This window comes from Lissotriton vulgaris, chromosome 8 (assembly GCF_964263255.1).
Source record: "Lissotriton vulgaris chromosome 8, aLisVul1.2, whole genome shotgun sequence".
NCBI lineage: Eukaryota > Metazoa > Chordata > Amphibia > Caudata > Salamandridae > Lissotriton > Lissotriton vulgaris.
Window position 1 is genome coordinate 338564528 of NC_141696.1, and position 25070 is coordinate 338589597.

A 25070-nucleotide genomic window follows, 5' to 3' on the forward strand; every position below is an offset into this window, starting at 1 on the left:
CAAGACGAACCCCAGGACGTTTGGGCGTACTTTGGTGCTTACTATGGCATCTGTGAGTCTTAGGATTGCAGTGTCCTGTACCTGCTGGTTTGTTGTAAGCAGGGCGGCTTGCTCCTGTAATGCGTCCTGCAGTGATTCTCTATCCTTTTGGGCGGTTTGGACCTGTTGTTCCAACACCAGTTGCAGGTGTCTTTGCCCTTCCCTTAGCTGATTGATTATGCTCTCAATAGGCACGTGCTGTGTCATGGTTCAACACTTCGGGATGAAATCCCACTTCTGACACCACTTTGTGGGGAAGGGGGATACTGAGAGGGCGTAAGGGACCACAGGACGTCGTGGTATTGAACATGTGTATTTTATTGTACTTCTTAGTGTGCAGTAAGATGGTGACAATCCAAAGTTCTTGGCGGGGAAACAACAAAACAAACAGCACAACTGGCATAACTCCTCCCCTTGGTTTTCTGCTCAGAGTTGTCAGGGCTAGGTCTGGATCTTTCGGATCCTTTCTTTCTTCCTTAGTGGCACATGAAAGAAAAGAAAAAAAAACAGCCTGGAGTCAGTACTGGCCTCAGGGTTTTTTTCTGGTAGTGCTACCGTCACCAATGCTACCGTAGTGGGGAAAGGGGCGTGAGGGATATACTCGGTGGCTTTCACCCGCTTGGTCTCCCTCCCCACCACCCCCACCAAACTGATCCCAGAGTGGTACTCTCCTTGAGCCACGGTCCGTTTCTGGGACCGTGATGTAGGGAACCGGGGACTTCTTCCTGCAGCCCACCTGGTTTGGACGCCGTACACAAATTCTCCTTGGGATCCGTCTCTTTTGCTCCTCTCCGTCCTCCTCCTTCTCACTCTTCTCTTCCGGCTTCACCGTCTGTCTGCTTTCGCTTTTTTTCTTCTTCTCCGGCATCACACTCTGCTTCCTTCTGCGTTCGCCTTTATCTCCCTCCACTTCCACTGTCGGCAAAGGTTCCTCCTCCCACACTCTGGCAGACACTAGACCACTGATCGTTTCTGGTTGTGCAGGAGGGTCCGCTCCTTCCCTGTCCCCTTCCAGTCTGCCTCGCTGTTGACTCAGTCCTTCTTACAAGGTATATCTGGAAAGCTATGCTAGATCTAGGCAGCTCTGTTTTTCAGTATGACGTTTGTATTCCTCAAAGACTTTCCATAAATGCTGCTCTCTGTCAGAGCACCACCTCCACTCTGATATTTGTTCATGATATTCTGAGGGCCAACCCCACAGTCTGAAGACCACTGGTCTATTGTATGCATTGCTTCTATTTAGAAATTGAGGGCAGTTCCTGGTTTGCCCAAGAAAGATCATCATTTAGATGGTTCTCATGCTTTGTACCAACTACAAATGTGCTTCACCTGGAGAGTCACTCTGGACGTCTGACTTAGCCTGCATTTAAAGAGCACCATGCGCTACACAGCCCCATGATATTGATGTGATTATTGCTTGATTTTTGCTGCCAACTTCTCTTTTCACCAAGATTATTTTCATCTGTCTGTATATGACATTTTTCTTCTGGGCTTTGCAACAGCAAGATTGCAGGGACAACACTGAATGATTATGGGTTGCAGAATAAACTGATTTTTCATTTGGGCAATTTAGTCGTTAAGGTAAGAAAATCTGAATCAAAGAACAACATATTTTTGATTAATACAGGTACAGATGTGGTTACAATGTATCATTATTTGGGGATGCTGCTTCCTTGATTGTTGTCAGACTGCTCACATCTCTGCACAGAGCTTTTGTCAACTGGATTAGGGTTGCTTCAAGTTTGTCCATCTTTTGGGATGTAGACATACTGTTAAATGCCTAATCTGCTGAAATTTCTGCAATCCAATTATATGGTTTGGAATACCAGTAATTTCAGGTTCTGATGACTATTGGCAGGTTGGCGAGGGAGCTCTGGAAAACTTACTTGTTACTGGTTTATATGGGCGAGCCTTTTGATCGCAACATATTAAATGTTTGATGTACCATTCTGATTAAGTGTGATACATTGTATAGCAATAGCTAAAAATAAATCTAATTTTTTATATTTTGTAGGAGAGGTCCTCCTCTCTGATACCAAACCATCCAGAAAAATATTTTGTAATCTACAACGAATTTTTGTCTGCATATCATTAATTACCCTCCAAGCCTGAAGCCAAAACTCATGAACTATAGAAAACCATAAGTCACGTGAATGGAATCTGCATACGTATAAATGCAAGGTTAACAATGAGCACTTATTGAAAACTTGGATAGATGTAGAGTAACCGTCTGTTGTATAGAAAAAATACATTTTGTGTTAATTTTGAAGTACAGTGATGCATTTAGTATTTGTCACCAGATGTAATTCTAACACTGAGTAGATCATTGTTGCTTAAGTTTCTTTTTCCAGCATTCCTCACTTTTCAATTTTATTTTATCAGTCTGGAAATAAGAGAAGTGCATACATCACAGATGCTATGTGAGAATGTAAACATTTGAGGAAGAGAGAAAAAATGACACTTGAATCTGACCAGATGGCTGCAGTGATCTATCCATAGTCTCAATAGGACATATTCTTTTGAAGTATTGACCCACAAAGGAAAAATGAAGGCAACATACCTCCTTTAGGCATGGGAAAGGTAAACTTCCATTACTTAAAACATATGACCACATTTATTCCCTTCAAATTACACATTGGCCATAAAATAACCATATTATTACTCCTTATTTTATTTTTATACCACATTGATGTATTAAAACAAATTCTTACTTCCTGACATTCTCATTTAGTTACAGGTGAAAGCAATCTACAGGTATTGTGATAGTAGGTATTATTACAAGATTTCGGTTTATGAATTACTCTCTATAAAACAACTATGAAAGTTTCAGATGAGAACATTTTGTAATCAAATTGTTAATTTTAATTTGATGACTTCTGAATTCAGTTTGTTTCTTTAACAGAGTGGAAAAACCATATCCCTAAAAAGTTAGTTTATCACTACTCTAAACAATATTGTAATAATCTATGACAAACTTCAAACAAAATCGGTTTAACTGTAATGCTTCTGATTTCCATACATTTAATTTATAGGCTGATATTTGGAAATAAATCCACCTCCTTGGAAAACAATAGCAGTAAACAAGATCGTTCTGATATACATTGAAGAATATCATGTGAATATGCTGAATAATAGCAAAAGGGATAAGACACCCTCTTGTTTTGTTCCTTGTTAAGTAAGACATGGGGAGAAATAATACTATTGGCATCAATTGAAGCCCTTAGTGCAGTATGTAGCATAGTTTAATAACCTAAAAAATTAGACCCAAAACCATGCCATTGAAATAAATATTCCTACCTAATCCAATCAAATGTTTATCCTGCATCAAGTACATTTCCAGTAATGGGAGAGTTCAGCTTAGATGCGCTACTAATAATATCCAAGAAAGCTCTTGCCATATTTGGAGACAAGCTTCTTTGATAAAACCACCAGACAGTTCCTTTCCAGTAAATTATGGAAGTAAACTTTTTAAAGGTTTGTAATTTTGCAAACATCTTACAGTCCAAATAATCAACGAAACCGGTGTATAGCTTTTGTTCAAAGTCAAACATTTACCACATTTAAGAATCAATCATCATCATTATTGCAACGATAAAGGAGCCCCCACATTTATTAGTTAAGAAATCTTCATATAAATGAAATAATCGAGGTATCAAAATATCTAACAATAGTGCAGGCGACTTTCCGTTTTACTGAAATTAGTGGTTTTAACCTTTTCCAGAGTAAAATCCTGTTGTAGAATATAAGGCGGTGGTCCCACATATGCAATTACGAGGCAAGCTTTTAGCATTGTGGCGGGTGCTGCAACTACCAGCACCCGCCGCAATGCTAAAAATGCTCCTTTAAAATTTCCCTGCACTATGTGGCAGGCACCATGCTTTGCCTGCCACGTGGTGCAGGGAAATTTAGGGAGCCGCTAAATCCGTTTCCACCTGCTGTTTCGTTGCGGGTTGCCCGCAGCAAAACGACCGGCAGAAAAGGGATATCATAATCCCAACTGCAGTGTCTGACAGGCACTGCCACCATGCTGAGCAATGTGGCTGCTCCAACAGGCAGTCGGAAAATGACCACCTGTCAGAACCGTGGCGGTTGGAAAACTGCAATACAATGACGGAGGGCCCGCCACCTGCAGGCTTTCGGTGCAGGGCCTTCTGCCATCATAATCAGCCCTTAATATCTATGTGCCTATAAAATCAATGTGACCTAGTGTAATGTAATTAGTACTCAGGAAATAGCACTTGAGCCAAGTTTGAGCTATATGAAACTGCAAAAATAAACACAGCAACAGGGAGTGGGAGAAACGAAAACACTATGGAACCAGAGGTTAGGCATTGACAGTAGGGCAAAAATAGTGGAGTGCTGCAACTATACTAAAAATAGGCAATAATGATGGAGAAGTTACAAAAAGTACCCAAGTGCGAGGAGTGGAAGGACACGAATAGTCCAATTAATCAGTACTTGGTCCATGCTCCATTGAAATTTCAAACACATGAAGAGCAATAATGAAACTGCACCCCATGACCAATGAGTAGCAAGGATATGAAACGGACAATAAAGCCAAGCAGTGGTAAGTCATGGACAGGCTAAAATCCAATTTTTATAGGGTTTTTGTTTGAAGAGGTTAAAGCGACAAAAGATCGTCCCAAGTGACAGCGCATGAGCATGGTCTCAGATGAGGCATAAAAAAAGCAAGGACATTGCTCACTAGGGAAGAAAACACAGTTCTTCACAAAAAGAAGCACTATTGGTGTCAGTGGGTGGGGAAGTGGAGTGCAAAAAACGAGATCTGAAAAGAAAAGAAGCAAAAACGTACAGGATACAAAAATATATTTAAAAACTCAAAACAGGTCTTAGGTAAGATCAGGGTTAGGGCTGCTGTGCAGATGGAAAGAAAAGAAAGGGTCTGCTTCTGAAAGGTAACAAGTAACCAAAGAACATACCAATAACCATTACAACAATCTTACACAACAACAAAGCAATACATTTTTGGTGGGAGGCAATGAAAAGTATGCAGTGCCCCAAAATGTGATGTTAGAGGGACTCTTTTGTTCTTCAACAAGCAAAGAAAGAAGCACCTTACTAACTGTTAATGCTGTTGTAGTATTTAAGATCTTGGTTGTAACCTGGTCAGTGACAGGGCTCTATCTGATAATAAATAATATCCCTCAGGTCACTACTGTTATCATTACAGCCACATGCTCCAAAACACCAACACACTTACAACCACGAATATAAACCCAGAAGAAAGATAAAACTCTCACAGTACTGCATTACAGATACATACCTTGACTATATTACTTCTTTCAAAAGTATTCAAAACAAATTGTGTCAAATAATGATTGTTAGAAATGTGGTGTCTGGTTGGCAGAGGTATGCACCCTGTCCAAGCAGGAACTACAATCCTACTCAGGGTAAGTCAGGTACAAACCATAAATTAACCTGTGCTCACTCTCTTGTAGCTTGGCATAGAGCAGGCAGGCTTAACTTAAGAGGCAAAGTATAAAGTATTAGTGCAGCACTTCAAACAGTAACACAGTGAAAATATCACAAAATGACTCCAGTTTAGAAAAATAAATTATGATTTTATAAATGAAACAAGACCAAAACAACAAAAATCCAATAAGTAAAAGTCGAGATATTAATTTTTAAAAATTAACAGTAAAAAGTATCGCTTAGAAGCAACAAACGCCTATGGGGTTATCTAGTCACGCTGGACTGGGCCAAAGTCAAGAGTCCAAGCAAACTGCGATTGGAGCATGGGCCAGATACAGGGGGCACACAAGACCCGTAGAAGAAAAGTACCTGGATCCTGATTGCAACAGCGCGATGCGAGGTGTAGCCAAGCAATGCGTCAGTGACGATCCTGCAGTCGAGGTGCTGCGTCAATTTTCTCCACGCCGCAATGGTAATGTGCCAGTTCCAAAGCACCAGTTCCTAGATGCCTTGGTTCTGAAGCCGATGTGGTGGGTTTCTCCACGCAGTCGAGGGGATGCATCTATCGTCTCTCTGCAGTGGCGGCGATGCAGTGGTTCTGATGCATCAGTTCAGATGGTGATGCGCTGGTTCCAAGTGTAATGTGCCGTTTTTGTTCTTACAACCGTAGTGATGCATTGATTCTGCTCGCACAGCACAGGATGTGTTGGTTCCACTGGAGCAAGCACCTGGATCCACTTCCAATAGACCAGGCATAGGAGCAGGGGGTTAGACTTTGATATCCCCGAGTCTTAAAAGAGGAGGCAAGTCAGCATACCCTTGGAGATCACTCTGGGTTCAAGCATGAGCCCAGTTCTTCCTCTGCAAGGCAACGTGTAGCAGCCATCATGTCAGCACAGCAGAAAAGCAGTTCTGGCAGAGCAGCAGTCCAGCAGTGTGGCAGCCCTTGTAGCAGCACAGCATCACTTCCTCCTGGCAGAGTTTCTTCACAGGTTCAGTAGTGTCTCATTTGGTGGGGTAAGAGACCCAGCACTTATACCCAGTTATCCCTTTGAAGTGGAGGTGACTTCAAAGAGGGTCTTTGAAGTGCACAGAGGTCCTCTCTCCCAGCTCTGGCTCCAGACTCATTACAGGGGGTATGCAACCCTTTTGTGTGGATACAGGACACTGCCTATTCATGTGTAAGTGTCAGCTCCTCCCTTCCATCCTGCCTAGGATGGCCCATCAGAAATTGGATGGCCACTCAATCACACCTAACCGTCCTTTGCGTGCGGCTGTCCAGAGGGAATGCACGAAGTCCAGCTATCACCCACCCCTGACCTGTCTTGGAGACAAGTTGCAGGCACAAAGAACTAAGAGCAGAGAAATTAAATATTTCTAAAAGTGGCATTTCTAAAATAGTAATGAAAAATTAAACTTTGCCAGCAAAGAGGATGTATGATTACCATTCCAATGATATGAAACATGATAGAGCTACTCCTTCTCAATCAGGAATTACAGCTCGCAAGTGTAATAAGGAATTCCCAATGTTAACGTATGAGAGGGGTAGGCCTCACGGTTGTGAAAAATACATTTGAGTGTTTTTCACTTCCAGGAAATGCAAAACTTGAACGTACATGCCCTATCTCTTATTTACACTGCACCCTGCCTTGTGGGATACCTGGTGCCTACATTAGGGGTGACTTATATGTAATAAAAGGGGAGTTTAAGGCTAGGCAAGGGGTTTTAAATGGCAAGTTAACATGGCAGTGTAATCTGCTTACACAGGCTTTGTAGTGGCAGGCCTCAGACATGTTTTAAAGTACTACTTGTTTTTGTGTGTGTGGCACAATCTGTGCTGGAGGTCCACTAGTAGCATTTAATTGATGGGCCCTGGGCATACTCTACTAGGCTTATAACAACAAAGGGTGTCCAGGAGTCGCCACTCAATGTTTATACTCAAGACCCTTCAACCAGTGACTAAAAGGAGTAGACTGTGTGTGCTCAGATGTGAAGAACGTTTAACTACTCATATATACGACATGCAACATGGGTAGGAATTTTACCCATCAGTTGCCGTTCTGTACCACCATTATCACATCATGTGGGTTCTCCTTACCCAGGAGTTAGTATACAAGATCAATCACACTCTAGCAGGTGTGAAGAGTAGGGAGACCGATGTAAAATGTTTGTGTGATGGTATCACAATATGGTGTTTAAGCAAAAAAAGTTGTACACCTGAGGGAAAGCAGTGCAGTGAGTGTAGAGTGATAAGTGGATACAATTGGGTGAAACTGAGTAGAAAAGTGATTTATTAGTATCTCTCAGACCCCAAGGTTAAAAACAAGTGAAAGGTAGATTTGACAGAATATCTACCGGCAAGAGGTCAACATGTTTCTGCATACCATCGGAAGATTTTCCTTATGCATTCTTCAGGACCTTGATGGTGCTACTGCTTGCGAATTATAAGTGAAGTTAAAAAGGGAAAAATTTCACCTGAAAAGCAGGTGTAGAATCTCCACCACAGTCTACAAAAGTCACATAGGAGACAAAGAAAAGAGAAAAACAATACACATATTAGAGAATGCACTAAGTACATCGTGCTATTCTAGTGGTCACGTATTAACATTTATACAGACGTGATAACACTCACCCAAAACTTGTGGGGATGGCGCCTCACCTCACCTGGCAGCAGCTCAGGGAGAATAGGAGCACCGCTCTGTTTAGCAAAACATAATCACAGGGACACTCAACCGATTCCGTTAAAACAAGGCAAAAGAGCTATCATGTGTGTCTCCGATAGCGTGAGAGACAACTTGTAAGTTTTCAAAATGTCATCGGTGCCGTACCGGAAAAGTTATATAAGTATAGGCTTCTAACACTGTAAGGCTAGGTGCTCATAGCGGACAGGGTTGCCTAACTAGATTACGTAACCGCACTCTCACCTCTCCGTCGGTGTCTCCAAGCGTCCCTCTGGGCTGTTCTGGGGAGGCACCGAACAAGAGAAAAGGGCGGGTATATGAGTAAAGCCAATGTGGTGCATTATGGGAGTCGTAGTTTATAGGTGACAAGGAAACTTGGAAAAGATGGAAAGTGGCTCAATGGTTTCATAATGACATCCACGGTATTGGTTCGTTCAGGCCATCCTTGTCACTGTTTAATTTGTACACCCACTTCTGCTCTATTTTAAACAGGAACTTTCCGATATCTGGGCAATGATCAGGTATCATCGGTTGTTCGAGTATAGTCCACTTGAACTCATTGGGACCGTGGCCTTTTTCCAGAAAGTGGGCTGTCAAGCGTGTTGCTTGCTTCCGACAGCGAACTGTGCTCTTGTGCTCGCCAATTCTGATTTTGGTTTTTCGGGTTGTCATCCCCACATATCTTTTTCCGCACGGACAAGTGATCATGTAAATTGTATTCTCGCTGTTACAGTTCGTGAACTTACGCTGTTGCCATGGGCGCATAGTTCCGATATCCACACTGGTGGACTTGGTGGTTTGTGGACATGCCGAGCAGCTGCCACACGGATGGTGTCCTTGTACCGGCGGTAGGTCCCAAAGTGCTCCCACTTGTCTAGATTGTTTTGTTTTGGGACGAGTGTGAACTAGGTGGTCTTTTGTGTTAGGTCCTCTTTTAAAGGCAAAAAGTGGTGGTGGTAAGGTTTCTCCACTAGAATTCAAAATAGACCAATGTTTGCTTATTATTTTCCGCACTTCATTGGATCTTGTGTGAAAAGTGTTCACGAAGGTCATTCTGTTCGGAATAGTTTCCAATAGGGCATCCCTGTGATTGTTAGCGGCCCTTTTCTTCGACTGGCGGATGATTTTGGATGGGTATTTTTTTTCTCGTAAGTATTCCGAGAGTGTCTCAGAGTGTTTTTCGAATGACTCTTTTGTCGAACAGTTTCTCCTGAGTCTCAGGAATTGCCCAAAGGGCAAGTTATCCCTGAGCGCCCGAGGGTGGCAACTCTCGTAGCTCAGAAGAGCGTTGCGTGCCATGGGTTTCCTGTACAATTCCGTTTTTAACCCGTCTTCTGTAGCCACTATCAAGAGATCCAAGAACGGTAGTTCCTTTCTACTGAACTCTAAGGTGAAATTCAGAAATTCATTGCAGTTGTTAAGCCAATTGTGGAACTCTAACAGACTGGCCTCAGATCCTCTCCATATGACAAAGACATCATCTATGTATCGCTTCCACAGGCGAAGCGATACATAGTATGGGTTGTCTTGGTGCAGTATTTTTGTTTCCTCTAGTACATGAACATAGAGGTTCACCAGACTAGGCGCAAAAACACTGCCCATACTGGTGCCAGAGGTCTGGAGGTAGATGGTATCCTCGAATTTAAAGTAATTGTCTTTCATTGCCATTTCTGCCAATTCCATGATGAAGGAAACTGGAGTAGTTGTCTGTAGGTCCCTTTCTTGAAGGATATTGCCTACCACTTCCAGGGTCTCTGTTTGAGGAATTGACGTGTACAGAGACTCTACGTCAAAGGACACAAGTAGATCCATGGAGCTATCAAAGTTTACGTCCGGAAGTAAGCGTAACATATCCTTTGTGTCCTTGAGATAGGTCGGCATTTCTTTGACAATAGGATTAAGGAAGTGATCCACAAATGTAGAGAGTGGCTCTAAAACTGATCCTATGCTGGAGATGATTGGTCTCCCGGGTGGTGGTCTCTTCTGTTTGTGCACCTTTGGTAGGCAATAGAAATAGGGGATCGACGGGTGAGAGGTACAGAGAAATTGGCCCTCTTGTGGAGTGATCCATCCTTGAGATGTTGCCTCTTCCACTAGATGGCTGATCTTGGTTTTGAGCCTTTCAGTGGGGTCGTCTTTCAGAGGTAGGTATGACTTGCGATCGTGTAATTGCCTAAGACATTCTTGTCTATAGGTTTCTTTGTCGAGGATCACAATGCCACCGCCCTTATCTGCAGGCTTTATAATGATCGATTCATTGGATGATAGCGACTGTAGTGCTAGTTTCTCTTTGTTCGGCAGGTTTACAAAGGACTTTGGTTTCTTTGTTTTGTAGAGACGTTCAATGTCTGTTTCGACAGCTTCTTCAAAGGTTTGAACCCTACTTGGTAATCCAATTGTTGTGGGATTAAAGGTCGATGGTTTTTTCAGACCAGTATTAACGACCGAGTCTGTGTTTTCTCCAGGATTCTGTTTGGCAAAGAGGTAGTGGAGTCGAACCTTCTGGAACAATTTAGAGATCTCTATTTGGGTATTAAATTGGTCCCCTTCGTTGGTTGCCACGAAGCCTAGTCCACGGTTCAGAAGTTGTTCTTCATCTTCGGACAGGTTATAAGAGCTCAGGTTGATTACGAGGCTGGTTGATCTGGGGTTATGCTCGTCCCCGCTCTGTCCTGCGGGATCTTCTTCCCATTCCTCAGGTCCATGGTTGGTTGTTGCAACGGGGTCGTCCATCGGACCTGGGATCCTTGTCCCTGTCTTCTTCTCAATCAATCAATCAATCAATGACACTTATAGAGCGCGCTACATACCCGTAGGGTCTCAAGGCGCTGGGGGGGGGGTGCCGCTACTGCTCGAACAGCCAGGTCTTCAGCTTCTTCCTGAAGGAGAGGTGGTCTTGGGTCAGGCGCAGGTCGGGAGGGAGGGAGTTCCAGGTCTTGGCGGCCAGGTAGGAGAAGGACCTTCCTCCTGTAGTCGCTCTTCGGATGCGGGGGACGGCGGCGAGGGCGTGGTTTGCTGAACGGAGGTGGCGTTTGGGAGCGTAGAAGTTGATCCGGCTGTTGAGGTAGCTCGGGCCTTGGTCGTGTAGGGCTTTGTGTGCGTGGGTGAGGAGGCGGAAGATGATTCTTTTGTTGACAGGGAGCCAGTGAAGGTCTCTCAGATGTCCGGTGATGTGGCTGGTTCGTGGGATGTCGAGGATGAGTCTGGCTGAGGCGTTCTGGATCCGCTGGAGTCTCTTCTGGAGCTTGGCGGTGGTACCGGCGTAGAGGGCGTTGCCGTAGTCCAGTCGGCTGGTGACGAGGGCCTGGGTGACGGTCTTCCTGGTCTCGGTGGGGATCCACCGGAAGATCTTCCGTAGCATGCGTAGGATGTTGAAGCACGCCGAGGAGACGTTGTTGACTTGCCTGGTCATGGAGAGGGAGGAGTCCAGGATGAAGCCCAGGTTGCGTGCATGGTCTGTCGGTTTGGGTGCGGTGCCCAGGGCGGGAGGCCACCAGGAGTCGTCCCAGGCGGAGGGGGAAGAGCCCAGGATGAGGACCTCCGTCTTGTCAGAGTTCAGTTTCAGGCGGCTGGTCGTCATCCACTCGGCTACCTCTTTCATCCCTTCGTGCAGGTTGGCTCTGGCGGAGGCGGGGTCGTTGGTCAGGGAGAGGATCAGCTGGGTGTCGTCGGCGTAGGAGATTATGCTGAGGTTGTGTTTGCGTACGATGGCCGCGAGGGGGCTCATGTAGACGTTGAAGAGGGTGGGGCTCAGAGATGATCCTTGAGGGACGCCGCAGATGACTTCGGAGGCCTCTGACTTGTACGGTGGTAGGCGGACTCTCTGTGTTCTTCCGTCGAGGAAGGAGATGATCCATTCCAGCGCCTTGTCCTGGATTCCGATGTTGCTGAGGCGCTGTACTAGGGTGCGGTGGCAGACCGTGTCGAATGCCGCGGAGAGGTCTAGGAGGATGAGGGCCGCTGTTTCTCCATTGTCCATCAGGGCTCGGATGTCATCGGTGGCGGCGATGAGGGCGGTCTCGGTGCTGTGATTGGCTCGGAAGCCGGACTGTGAGGGGTCGAGGGATCCGTTCGTCTCGAGGAAGGCGGCCATCTGCTTGTTGACGGTCTTCTCGATGACTTTGGCAGGAAACGGGAGGAGCGAGATGGGGCGGTAGTTCTTGAGTTCGGTGGGGTCCGCTGTTGGTTTCTTGAGTAGGGCGCTGAGTTCGGCGTGTTTCCAGCTCTCAGGGAAGGTGGCGGTGTCGAATGATGTGTTGATGATGTCTCGCAGGTGGGGTGCGATGACAGCGTCGGCCTTGTTAAAGACGTGGTGAGGGCAGGGGTCGGTCGGTGATCCGGAGTGGATGGAGTTCATCGTGCGGATGGTGTCTTCGGTGCTGATCGGGGTCCAGGCGTGGAGGGTGGTGGTGGGGGGTGGCTGTTCTGTCAAGGTGTGCGTTGGTTGGTTGTTGAAGCTGTTGTGTATGTCCGCGATCTTGTTGTGGAAGTATGAAGCGAGGGAGTTGCAGAGGTCTTGCGATGGGGTGATGTCGTGGTTTCCTGCGCTGGGGTTGGAAAGCTCTTTCACGATGTTGAAGAGTTCCTTGCATTTGTGTGCGTTGTTGTCCAACCGTTCCTTGAATGCTGTTTTCTTGGCGGCGCGGATCAGCTGGTGGTGCTTCCGGGTGGCAAGTTTGAAGGAGGTCCTGTTGTCCGGTGTAGGTTCCCTTCTCCAGACTTTCTCGAGGGCTCGGCAGTTCTTCTTGGAGCTCTTGAGTTCGTCGGTGAACCACGGGGCTTTCTTGCTTCCGGGTCTGCTGGGCGGGGTCCTCAGCGGGGCGAGCTCGTCCGCGCAGATGCTGATCCACTTCGTGAGGTTGTCGGCGGCCTGGCTGGGGTTCGCTGAGCTGGCAGGAGGGTGCTGGCTCAGGGAGGTGGCGAGCTGGTCTGCTGTGATCTTGTTCCAGCTTCTGCGGGCGGCCTGTTGCTGGTGGTGGTGGGTCGTCGTTCTCTTGAAGGTGAAGTGGACGCAGCTGTGGTCCGTCCATTGAAGCTCTGTGGCGTGGCTGAAGTCGATGTCTGTGCTGGAAGAGAAGACTGCGTCGAGTGTGTGTCCGGCGAGGTGGGTGGGGGTGGACACCAGTTGCTTTAGTCCCAGGTTAGCGAGGTTGTCCAGCAGGGTGGTGGTGTTGCGGTCGTTGTTGTTCTCCAGGTGGAAGTTGAGGTCTCCCAGGAGGATGTAGTCAGCGGAGGGGAGGGCTTGCGGGCTGACGAAGTCGGTGATGTCCTCGCTGAATTGTGTGCGTGGTCCAGGGGGTCGGTAGATCAGGGTGCCTCTGTTGGTCCTCTGGCCATACCCTAAAAAAGGCGGTTGTCCTTGGGGTTTCTGCATTTGTGGAGGGAAGAAAGGGGGTCCCATTTGGGGAAAGTTGGGGCCATACATCCATGGGCCCGGTTGCCAAAAAGGTTGGAACTGATTTGGACCAAAATTGTTGAAGTTGCCTCTGTTGCCTCTTCTATTGCCACGTCCATTTCCTCGTTGTGATGTATCCGAGTCACTGGAGTTATCATCAGAGCTTGAAGTCGCATAACTAGAACCCCTTCGACCTCCATTCTGGTTAAATGTAGGTGCTACATATGAATCACTGGTGTATGGATACACTATACTCTACTAGGGACTTCTAGATACATTCAATATGCCAATTGTGGATGAGTCAATCATACCCTTTTTTAGGGGAGAATGTTATGCACCTTAGTGCTGGTTGGCAGTGGTAAAGTGCCCAGAGACCTAAGGCCAACAAAAATAAATCAGCAAAAAGGGGAGGCATACAGGCAAAACGTTTTGGGGAAGGCCACCCTAAGGCTGTCAGGTCTAACAATGATACTCTCAGAATATATGGGAGAAACTAAGCCTGTGTACGAAATTGCTATGATACTAAATGAATGATTGATAATGCTGTAAAAATGAAAGTAGCAGAACAAAAAAGTTTGAGTGTGTGTCAAACACGTACACCCAGCTGAAGCAGTAGAGCTTGTTTTGGTCTTTTGTAGCTTCTGACAGCACTTGCCTCCTCTTTCCAGCCTGCTCCATCAGAGGGTACGACACTCCACCTCTGAGGGAAGGGTGCTCTCCTTCAAAGAGACATCAGATGGTGCTCATGCAAAGCGAAAAACAGTTACTGCCTGGTTATGATGAAAATTTCTCTGACCTGGTGAATCTGGAAACCCTTCATCCAACAACGGACGTGAAATTGTGCAAGCTGCTGACAAGATATTAATCAAAGTACATGGAGGACAAAATAAAATCCATAAATATTATACACCGGGAAAATGCCTTAGATATGACCGGGAACACAAACGATAATAAGCTTTGCATTACCATGGACCAAAACTTTCTATTTTCCTTTCAATCAAAAATTAAAAAAGGGAAGGTTTACAGGTAAACACCGGATATCTGCCAGTTGTCTTGTGTCTAATTATGTACCCTGTGGTGGAGGTAGACAGAGTGTTTAAAAACAATAGAGAAGATGTGGCTTTATAGTCCGAGCTGGAAACTTCTAAACTGATGAAACATGTGTCAGCATCAGCTCTATATCTGGTGATTCTGGGCACATCATTTAATTTCCCCATGCCTAAATAATATTAAAAAAAATATTGTGACCTTATGTAAAGTAACCAGTGCTCACGTAAAAGCACTCAAATTGAGTCCGAACTATATTAAACTGCAAACATAAACAGCAAAAGGAAGTGGGAGGAAACTTGAAAACAGGTGAGAAGAGGGTGGCATAAGCAGGAAGAGAACAAAAAGTTGAGTGCTGCAACTGCAATAAAAATAGGCAATAACCGTGGAGAAGCAAGAACATATATACCTTAAAAGTACCTTAGTGCGAGCAGAGGAAGGACAGTAATAAACCAATTATTCTGTATTTGGTCCATCAACATTTTGGAAAAACTGAAATTGCATACCATGACCAAAAAGAAGTAAGGAAATGAGAGGAAAAGGAAACCACCAATGCTAAGTAAAGGGTGGACAAATAGCATCTTTTTAGAGTTTTTTTAAAAGACAAAAGATTATTGCAAGCAACAGCGTATAACCACTGTTCCAGGTGACACCTACAAAGTGTCACAATATATTTTTAGGAAATGTGCCCTCAGTGACTGAAGGGAAAAAAGCAATTTCACTATGAACATTCAGCTACAGTTTCCATAAGACAGGCCTAAGTGTGAATATATTAGTTACATCTGTATCGCCACTTGAGAAAAAGCAAGCAACATCACTAAAAGTTATCTCCTAATTAATTTTGAAAATCTGATTTAATGGTGCAATATTGTTTTTGATAAGTTGAGTACAAAAGTAATTTCTGAATAATTTACTTTAGACTACCTGCATCAGATAATTCTTAAAAGCATTTCTGCCCCTCATCACACCTCTTGAGGTGAAATACACATGTGTAAATGCCTGGCCAGGAATAAGTGAAGAATTAAAAACCCATTTTCTCCCAGATCAAATTAGAACCATAATATCTAGACTAAACCTAACACGGGCAGCCGGCCCTGACAACCTGCCAGCTGTCATAATAAAAACAAACATAGAATGGTGGGCAGAGTTCCTTTCAAATATGTTTTTATGGATCCTAAATTCAGGTGAATTCCCTGCAAACTGGAAAGGGGCTATTGTTAGGCCAATCCATAAAAAAGGTGATGTAAACACCCCTAAAAATTACCGCTTAATAAACCTCTTGGATATAGGCGAAAAGGTCTTTTCTAAGGTAATCCTAGGGATTCTAAAGGAGTGGGTGGAAGACAAACAGATAATACCCCCAGACCAGGGGGGGTTCAAAGAAGGCCACTCAACGATTGACCATTGCTTTGCTCTGTGGCCCATCGCACGGAAGTCAATTGATCAAAGGAGTAATCTATTCTGCTGTTTCGTTGACTTCCGTGCAGCCTTTGATCTTGTGGACAGGGATCAGCTGTGGTCAACACTAATAGGGTATGAATTACAGGATGACCTGCTGGCCCTTGTCCAAGCATTACATACAGAAAATTGGGCACAGATAATATTGGACACGGATGGAGGACTGACCAGGAGAATCCCTATTGGAAACAGCTTAAGACAGGGGTGCGTTCTAGCCCCCCTGCTGTTCGACCTGTTTTTAGCTGACCTACCCCAAGTATTAAGAGATGTCAGAGGGGCGAACCCGAAGTTGGGATGAAGGCACATATCGTGCCTCCTTTATGCCGATGACCTAGTAATAATGGATCAAACGGAGATAGGCCTCCAGAGAAAACTCAATAGGTTTAAAGATTACTGTACGAGTAAAAAACTAGTGGTAAATATGGATAAAACCAAAATAGTATGTTTTGGGAGAAGGAAAGTGAAGTTCTCGTGGAATCTTGGCACAACCTTGCTTGAGAGGGTGACCAACTATAGATATTTGGGAATGTGGTTCTCAGGTAACCTGAAATGGCATACACACCTGCAAGCATTAAAAATAAGGGCACTGGCGTCGGTCAAAGGCCTAAAAAGCTTTAATAACACCTATGGTGAAAGGTCAGATAGACCGGTCTTAAAAGCTTATCAAGCAATGGTTCCCCCACAATTTCTGTATGGAGCCGATGTTATTTATCTCGGTGGTAAGACCTCCTGGGATAGTGAAGAGGGAAATATATTAAAAAGCTTATTCGCTCTGCCAAAATCCTCTATGGTGCAGGCAGCACGACTGGAGCTGGGAATAACCTCCTGGGCTATTACAGTTTGTATGAGTCTTGTACGCTTCTGGCAGCGGTTGGGAGTAGGGGAAATTGTTAAAATCTCCCAATGGGCTAAGGAGGAAATTATCAATAGTGAGCTCCCCTGGGCAAAAGAGGTAAGAGCCTCAATAAGCAAGGCTTATGGGGTGCTAGATTTGAAGGTATGTTTGCCGCAAGACCCCATAATATTTGGGAAAAAAGAATTAAAGACTCAGGGGGTCAATATGTCCCGTAGTTATGACCGGGAATACCTTGCTCAAAAGACCTTGGTAGCACACATGAAAGTGGCTTGGGAGAGCAGTCAACACTTCCCTTACGTGGACCGGTTACCTAGCCATAGTCTGAGGCGAGAAGTCCTGAAAATGCGAATTGGCATAAACCCATGCTATGCAAATAACGGGGTTCGAAATTTAATGATAGGAAGTAATGGGAAATGCACTTGCACTTTAGGAACCACCTGTGATATGTTACATATTTTATTAGATTGTACGAGATTTTTAGACTTTCGAAAGGAGTTTTTATGTCCGATTTTAAAAAAATATAAGATTACGCACAGAATGCAAGCTGCCACTATTTTGGTGGACATGGAGACTTTAGATATAGCCTGCGCGTTGGGGAAATATATGAACAAAGTTAGGTGGTTCCTCAAATGCGCAGAAGAACATGTATAGTGTAGCCCTTATCCCTGAATAAAGGTAGAGATACTAAGGGATAATAGTTAAAAACTGCATTTTGAAGAAGGTATATATAGGAAATTTTAGCGATTTTAACAAATAAATGTTATAATACTCCGTTTTAAAAGGAACAAGAGAAGTTAATTTTTAAGTATCTTGAGGTGTAATTGTGGTTTTAATATTATCTTGTTATGCTGCTGCTCTTTTTCCTTTTGAATATTACCATGTTTTGCTGTTGTCCTTTCTCTTATCACGGAATGTGGAATGTACTTTTAAGGTTTTAACAAATCAAATAAAGTTTTGTTTGACTGACTGACTGACACATGTGTAAATGGGAGAGCTAAAGACCATGGCTCAAAAGGCAGTGGTTTGCCTCTGAGTCCTGGATGGGCCGAATGGGGATAACTGCTGACTACTTATAAAGAATTAGCTATGGGCAAGGACTATTGGCAGAACAAAGAGCACCCTTAGCACCTCTTTTGATTTGGAGATGCCAGGAAGGGCTTCTCCTATTAATTCCCATGACACTCATAAACAGCCAGGTTTCAGTCACAGTGGGCAAGAGAACCAGTTTGGTCCCACTCGTGTGGATGGAGAACTCATATTGAAACAGTGTTTCCTGTGTAATTTTACAGTAACTCAAATAGTAAGTGCTGCACAGGGAGATGGAGGCAGTGTGAAAACATTATCAGGCTTAGGCTGCAGAACATCTCCAATCACAGTCTAGTTCTTAGGTTAAATCTGGTACCTCGACCACCACCTCCTCAGAGTTCCCAGACCTGGGAAAACTCCATCTGAAGAATAACCTTTTTTTTAAAAAAAAGACTCCTGACTTCCGCTTTAAGAGGAGGAAGTTTATGGATTCAAGAACTGCTGGCACCCAGAGATTGAAACTGCTCTCAAATGTCAAGGGTTTAAAGGAAACAAAAAGCAGAAGACTCCTGATTCCAAGTTGCCCAGCTGACCACAGATGACTGGACCCTGCAGGAGACCTTAGTTGAGAAAGACCTAGTACCTGGAAGGCTGCAACAGGAGTTAAGTGCTGCAGAACTGACCAGGAGAAACTTTTCCAGCAGGTGGAAAAAAGGTTTGACCTTGTCATTTTGTTTCACAACTAGACTATTAGGACATGTTCCTGAGTCTTTTTCCTTAGGCTTGTTAATGAAGGTCATATCCTAGGTGAGCAAAATAATTTTTTGTTTCCTCCCTGATCATTTTGTGATGGTGAAAACATGTTCACAAGGACCTTGCAGTGAGTACTAAGAACTGATTTGGAAAAAGTGTTTGCGAATTGATCACCAACGTTTTGTGAATCAATTCTGATTTTGCAAAACCACCTTTCTACAAATAGGTCAGTTCACAAAATACAAATTTGCAAGGGGTTACAGAATGACATACCTAATGAATATACTTTAGACAGGTCGCAATTTGTGACCACCGGTGATTGACCGCAATCACAGGAATGATGGCCTGCAAGGGTCAGCAGATCTCCATGTCTGTGATTGCATTTACATAAAGAAACCTTTTGTTTTTAAATGTAACCTGTTTTCCATAAAAGAAAGAGTACTGAATTTAAAAACAAAACGTTTTCCTTTTTCGAAAAATCTCACTAAGATTTGGTAGTGGTCGATGAACCACTGCCATCTCTCCCTGAAACATTTTTCACGATTCACAAATGGGAAGGAGTCTAAAGGGGGTGGTTTCCCCTTCGCTAATCGGTCACCATTACAACTTGGGAATCAATAACTTTTCAAAGTATTGCAATCGGATTATGGTTGCAAAACATTGATAAACAAGGGTCAGAATAGCTATTTGGAAGGGGCACCAAAATATGCCTCTTTCAAATATTGATTCCAAAACCATTTATTTTCCCATTCATTGATTTAGGAAACCTTTTCGTAAACTCTATTAGGGTTTGGCACATGTGAAAAAGGGTTTTAGTGTTTGCAAAACCCTCTGATTTACTCAATCAGAAGTTTGTGAACACTAAAACCCTTTGTACATGAGAACCTGAGTCTGAAGGAAAAACCATGGACCTGGTGGGTAAAATGACAAATTTGTCTAACTGGTTAAGCACACTCATCTTCTTCAAAATCCAGCTTTGTTCCACTCAGTTTTTTTGGCCAAATCTAACAGCTTAAATTGGAGCTCAGTGATGATATATCCAGATAGGAACGCTCACCTGCCATGGCCTTGGACCCTTCTTCATTTTATGATTTTGATTCCATTACAGAGACTATAACTGAAGGTAAAAGCTTTAATCAGGGTAATCTTATTGGTGTAACTGATCTTAGCCTGAAATTGCACCTTTGTCCTGGTCAATAGTGAGCTGTTGTTTTTCAGTGGTGCTTGACTTTAAAGGCACTTTGTTCCATAAAACTTAAAACATGCATATCTACTGTTCCCCTTATCCAATGATTATTATGGCATGGGAAGTTTATTGAGTTGTGTTCTTACCTTTCAAATTTTTGTTACTGATTACATTTAACATGCACTTCTCTGGAGATTGCTTGCTGCTTGCGAAATAGCTGCCAGGGTTGAGCAGAGATCCTCTCAGTAGTATGTTTTGACCTAACCAGATTGTGCTCATTAAGTTGTAGGAGTCAAAGCCTCTCAAACTTAATAACACAATTTCTGAAAGATATCAGAGGAGATAAAGAGGGAAAAAAGAGAGGATAGGGACTAGAAAAGGACAAGAAAGATTACCACCATCATAAGAATATCCATTGTACATGTTAAGTAGAAGTCAGTCAAGAGTCAAAAGACTATGACCGGAGACAAGAAAGAATACTAGAAAAAGTAAAGGAAGTAGTAGAACCAAAAGGTAAACAGATACTGTGCCCCAATCTGCATTTCCCCCCACACAGCCAGATGGCAAAAATAAGTAAAACACTAAGAAATGTCCACACACATTAGAACAAACCTGAAACATAAGAAAATAGATAAAGCAACTCAATTTCAATTCAATTCAGGAATCTTTATTCGATGATTAAAAATCACCATAAAAGCACATACATAATTACATGAATAAAAAGTCATTAAATATTTTCAAGATCCTGATACAAAAATATTAATATTAACATGGAACACAACGCGAAGAAAAAATACAGCACATTAAGAAAGGTAAAAAATCAGGAACACATCATTCATCTCCCCTCGTTAGCCTTAACCGGACCGCTACCTTGATGAAATTCACTATACAACACAGTGTTAAGGGGTCCGATGCTTTTTGTAAAAAGACTAATGCCTCACTGGCATGTTCCAGTTTAGCTTGCTTTAAAACTTTTACAAGAAATCTGCGCCTGGGCATTGTGAAAAAAGGGCAGAGTAAAACAAAGTGAAGGGAATCCTGCGGAGACCTATTGTCGCAGCCGCAGGATCCCTTCTGTTCAATTGATGTTGAAAACCCTCCTGGTGATGCCAACATAAATGGGAGTAAGTTAAGTCTAAAACGGCACATCAAAAATCTGTCCTGTGCATTGTGCATAAGGTACAAATATGGCTCCATTCCCTCGACGCTCTTAACCAGGTTGTGGGCCCTCACTGTCTTTTTAGGCCCTTCAGCCTCAGCTCTACGTAGACAATTCTGCTCTAAGAAAATTTTCTTTACTTGCATCTTGTGCTGGGCTACAATTGTTGCAGGGTTGGTAAAGAGATTCCCAAAACCTAGTTCCTCTAGGGTGTTCTTTACATAATTGAGCCAGGGAATTCGCATACATTTGTCCCTCTCTAAACAGTCCAATAAAATTTCTCTGCTTAGGGACGCATCGGGATTAGCCCAGATTTTTACCCAGGCCACAATTGGCCTGAGTTTTACCAGATCATCTAGGTGTGGCCTCCCTAATTCCCTGTGTACTATGAGTCCAGCAGTACTTGGGGGTACCCTAAGGATGGTTTTTAGGTATTTGTCTTCCTCCCGTTGGATTCTTGTGGTATTGACAAAGCCCCATACTTCTGCCCCATAAGTTACTTTGGAGCATGATATGGAGCTATACAGGTTCATCACCTGTTCCGGGCTCCATCTACCTAACCTCCTGCCATAGCTTGCTATTGCTCCATTAGAAGCGATCATTTTACTGCAACGCTCCTCCACCAGGGAGTTAAACTGTAAGGCACCATCAAAAATTACACCTAGATAAGGAAACGTTTTGACCTCTTCTACTATGTGACTTCCTATTGTGTAAGTGAATTTAGAGGGGGTTGTTTTACCAGCCAGGAGCACATAGGATTTGCCCAGGTTAACAGAGAGATCTAGGGCACCCATGAACTCAAAAAATCCGTCAATCAAGATTTGTAAGCTCCTGGGTGTGCGTGCAATCAGGACTGCGTCATCTGCGTAAAGCAGAACAGGAATGTGACGCGACCCCACCCTTGGGCAATCTGCCTTTGAACCTAACAGATACTGCTCCAGATTGTTAATATCAAGGGAGAACAAAAAGAGGGCAAGAATACAGCCTTGCCGGACTCCACTCATGCAAGGAAAAGAGTCAATCAGCCCCCCCTCCCTGTTAAATCGAACCCTAGCCGTGGTGTCACTATGCAGTTCCCTAAGTATGTTGATTAGGCCACTCTCTATCCCCATACGAGACATCATGTCCCACAGTTTCTCCCTGTTGACGTGATCAAATGCCGCCGCCAAATCCATGAATCCCAAATAGATCGATTCATCACTGGCCATGGTGTATTTGGCGGTCAGCATGTAAAGGTTCAAACATTGATCACTGGTGGACCTCCCTGTCCTAAATCCATATTGAGTGTCCGAGAAGATGTTATTTTCTTCGGTCCACTCGGACAGTCTACTGAGGATCGCCCTACCCAGGAGTTAGTAAAGCAACTCATGAGAAAATATAAACTCAAGATATATAAGACAAAACAAACCTAGCAACAATTTCTTATTTTAGTAGAAAATATGTTAATTCAGATACAGCCAACAGAGTTCACTGCAACACATACTGCTCTTGTAACATCAAAATCCATACAAAAGGCATACTACATTCAAGTAATTATATATCCTTCTCTCTGTATTATTTGATATTCTCTCCAAGCTTTACTGAGTACTTATATATTATTGCCTTTGAGTTACTCTGAAGAAACGAGGATTAAAAATACCATTGTCACATACATTTGCTATATCATCTGCCTCATATCCAGAAATTGGTGCTGTCTATCTGCTGTACTTTTAGCAACATCCTGCTAAATGAAAGCATTGTGCCCTGACCTATCAGACATTTATGTTTTTCATTCCTGGCTACATCATGTGATCCGTTGCCCAAATGATGAGCTATTTAAATAATGAGAGTGGATGACAGCTCCTTCATGAAAGCCACAGAATCCTCTCCCTCTGCACCCTCTGAAAGTTCATAAACCCCCAGACCGGTCCTCCTGTTTCTATATTTTAAATCCTCAGATGCTTCTTTAGGACTCTAACCTCAGATTCCCAAATTGACTATCCATTGAGGGAAGTCTTCCAGATGGCTTACTTATTGCTCCAAATCAGTAATCCTGTCTTCCAAATGAGTTCAGTTTTGTTCAATCTAGTGCAGAGTAGTAATCCTCTCAGTAATCCAGAAGTGAAGGGTTCCAGTAGATTCAGATTGAAGATAAGCTTTATTGCAAGTAGTAATAAGGAACCCACAGCACAGGTAAAGCCTGGGTGATGTCTCTCCAGCAACTGCTAACCATCCATAAACAAACATTCCATATTGAACCTTGCTGTAAGAAAACCACTTAAAATCGACAGACCAACATATAATGACATAACATACCATACATATCTTCCTCTTAACAAAACAGGCAAAACATGACCAACAACAGATAACAGCTCACAAGATAACACACAAAGGCACACAAAAGCAAAGATAAACAAGATAAGAAACATCTACACAAATAAGGAATTTAACATTGATTACAAAATTACACAGTTGATATAAATAACACGAGTTAAAAAATACAAGATGGCAAACACCACCCCCCATTAGACAACAGTATTACTGAAATTCCAAATGATCTACCACTTGAGCCTAACCATTATTTACTTTACCATCTTTCTGGGGAACACTATACTTGCTGTTTCCTTCCCTTCCCTTTGATAAACTCGCATGAACCATGTCACCAACCTTGACATTTCTTTTTCTGTCAAATCTTTCTTAGTGCTTGAATTGTTCTCTCAACTCCTTTTCCTTCATTCCTTCTACAGTCGGAACATTGCAGAGAACACAGATAAGTTTATTCTACCTTCTACAAACAGAAGACAATCAAAGTATATGGCCAAGGTTTGCGAAGCAATTTAAACGGGGTAGAACTTGTTATCAAATGTGCAGTAAATCGATATTACACAACATGGTAAAATACAGCATCTTTCCAACATCTTTCACAGCTTTTCACCATTTGAATAGTCTCCTTAAGTGTCCTATTGAACTTCTAAATCATACCATTTGTTTGGTAGGATACTGTGCAGACCGTTTATGCACAATGCCTCTCTTATTCAAAAACTCTGACATGACAGTCGATGTCAATTGAACTTCATTATTAGTTAGTAAAGTTCCAGGATTACTTTCTCTTGCAAAAATCTCCGATAAGAATTTAATCATAGAAGCAGTAGAAATGCGATGAACAACTTTCATCTCTGCTATCTAGAATACATATCCACAAGAACGAAAATATATGCAACAGCCACCTTAGCATTCAACTGACCAACAATATCAAAAGCAGTTTTATCCCATGGATGACTGGGCAGCTTCCTAATAACCATGGGAGCAAATCTCAGCTTCTTGAATTTGGCCCTCAACCTACAATCAACACATTCTCTTATCAACCTCTCTATTTTAAAATCTGTCCTAGACCACTAGTAAGACCCTCTCAAATGCTCCTTGGTCTTACTGACTACCTGATGCCTTCCATGAGCAAGAAACACTACTGGGTATGGGCTCCTAACAGTAAGGCCAAGCCACTGACCTAAAAATAATCAGAACAAACGCCAATACTGTTATGCTAAATACCTGTTATTCCTCACAACACATTGGAAACAAACCAAATGTGAGTTCTAGGACTAATGATTCAGTCTAAATAAATCATTGTTTTATTGTTTTCATTTTAAACACATCTGTAAAATACTTAATGCAACTTTAAACAATTTTTTCGATCCCTGTAATCAAAAAACATTATATACAATGAACAATAAATACAAATGTACATATTCCAAGGCATTTACAACACATTCATTATTTCCCAATCAGTCCATACATTATACATTCACTCAGTCATTCTAACAAACATAGAAAAAGATTGTCTATTTACATAAAGCATACAAAACACCATAAACAATACTTTTTGAAATGTTGTGCTTTCAACAAAAATTGTAAAACATTTGAGATCTATTGGCGTATAAACTGGCGGTCTACGCGTTTCGAACTCCTAATGGGTTGGGAGTTCTCATCAGGACCTCATAACTCCTAGTGAAGAGGAGTCTCAGTAATCAATCAGACGAAGAACAATATGTCCCAGGGCG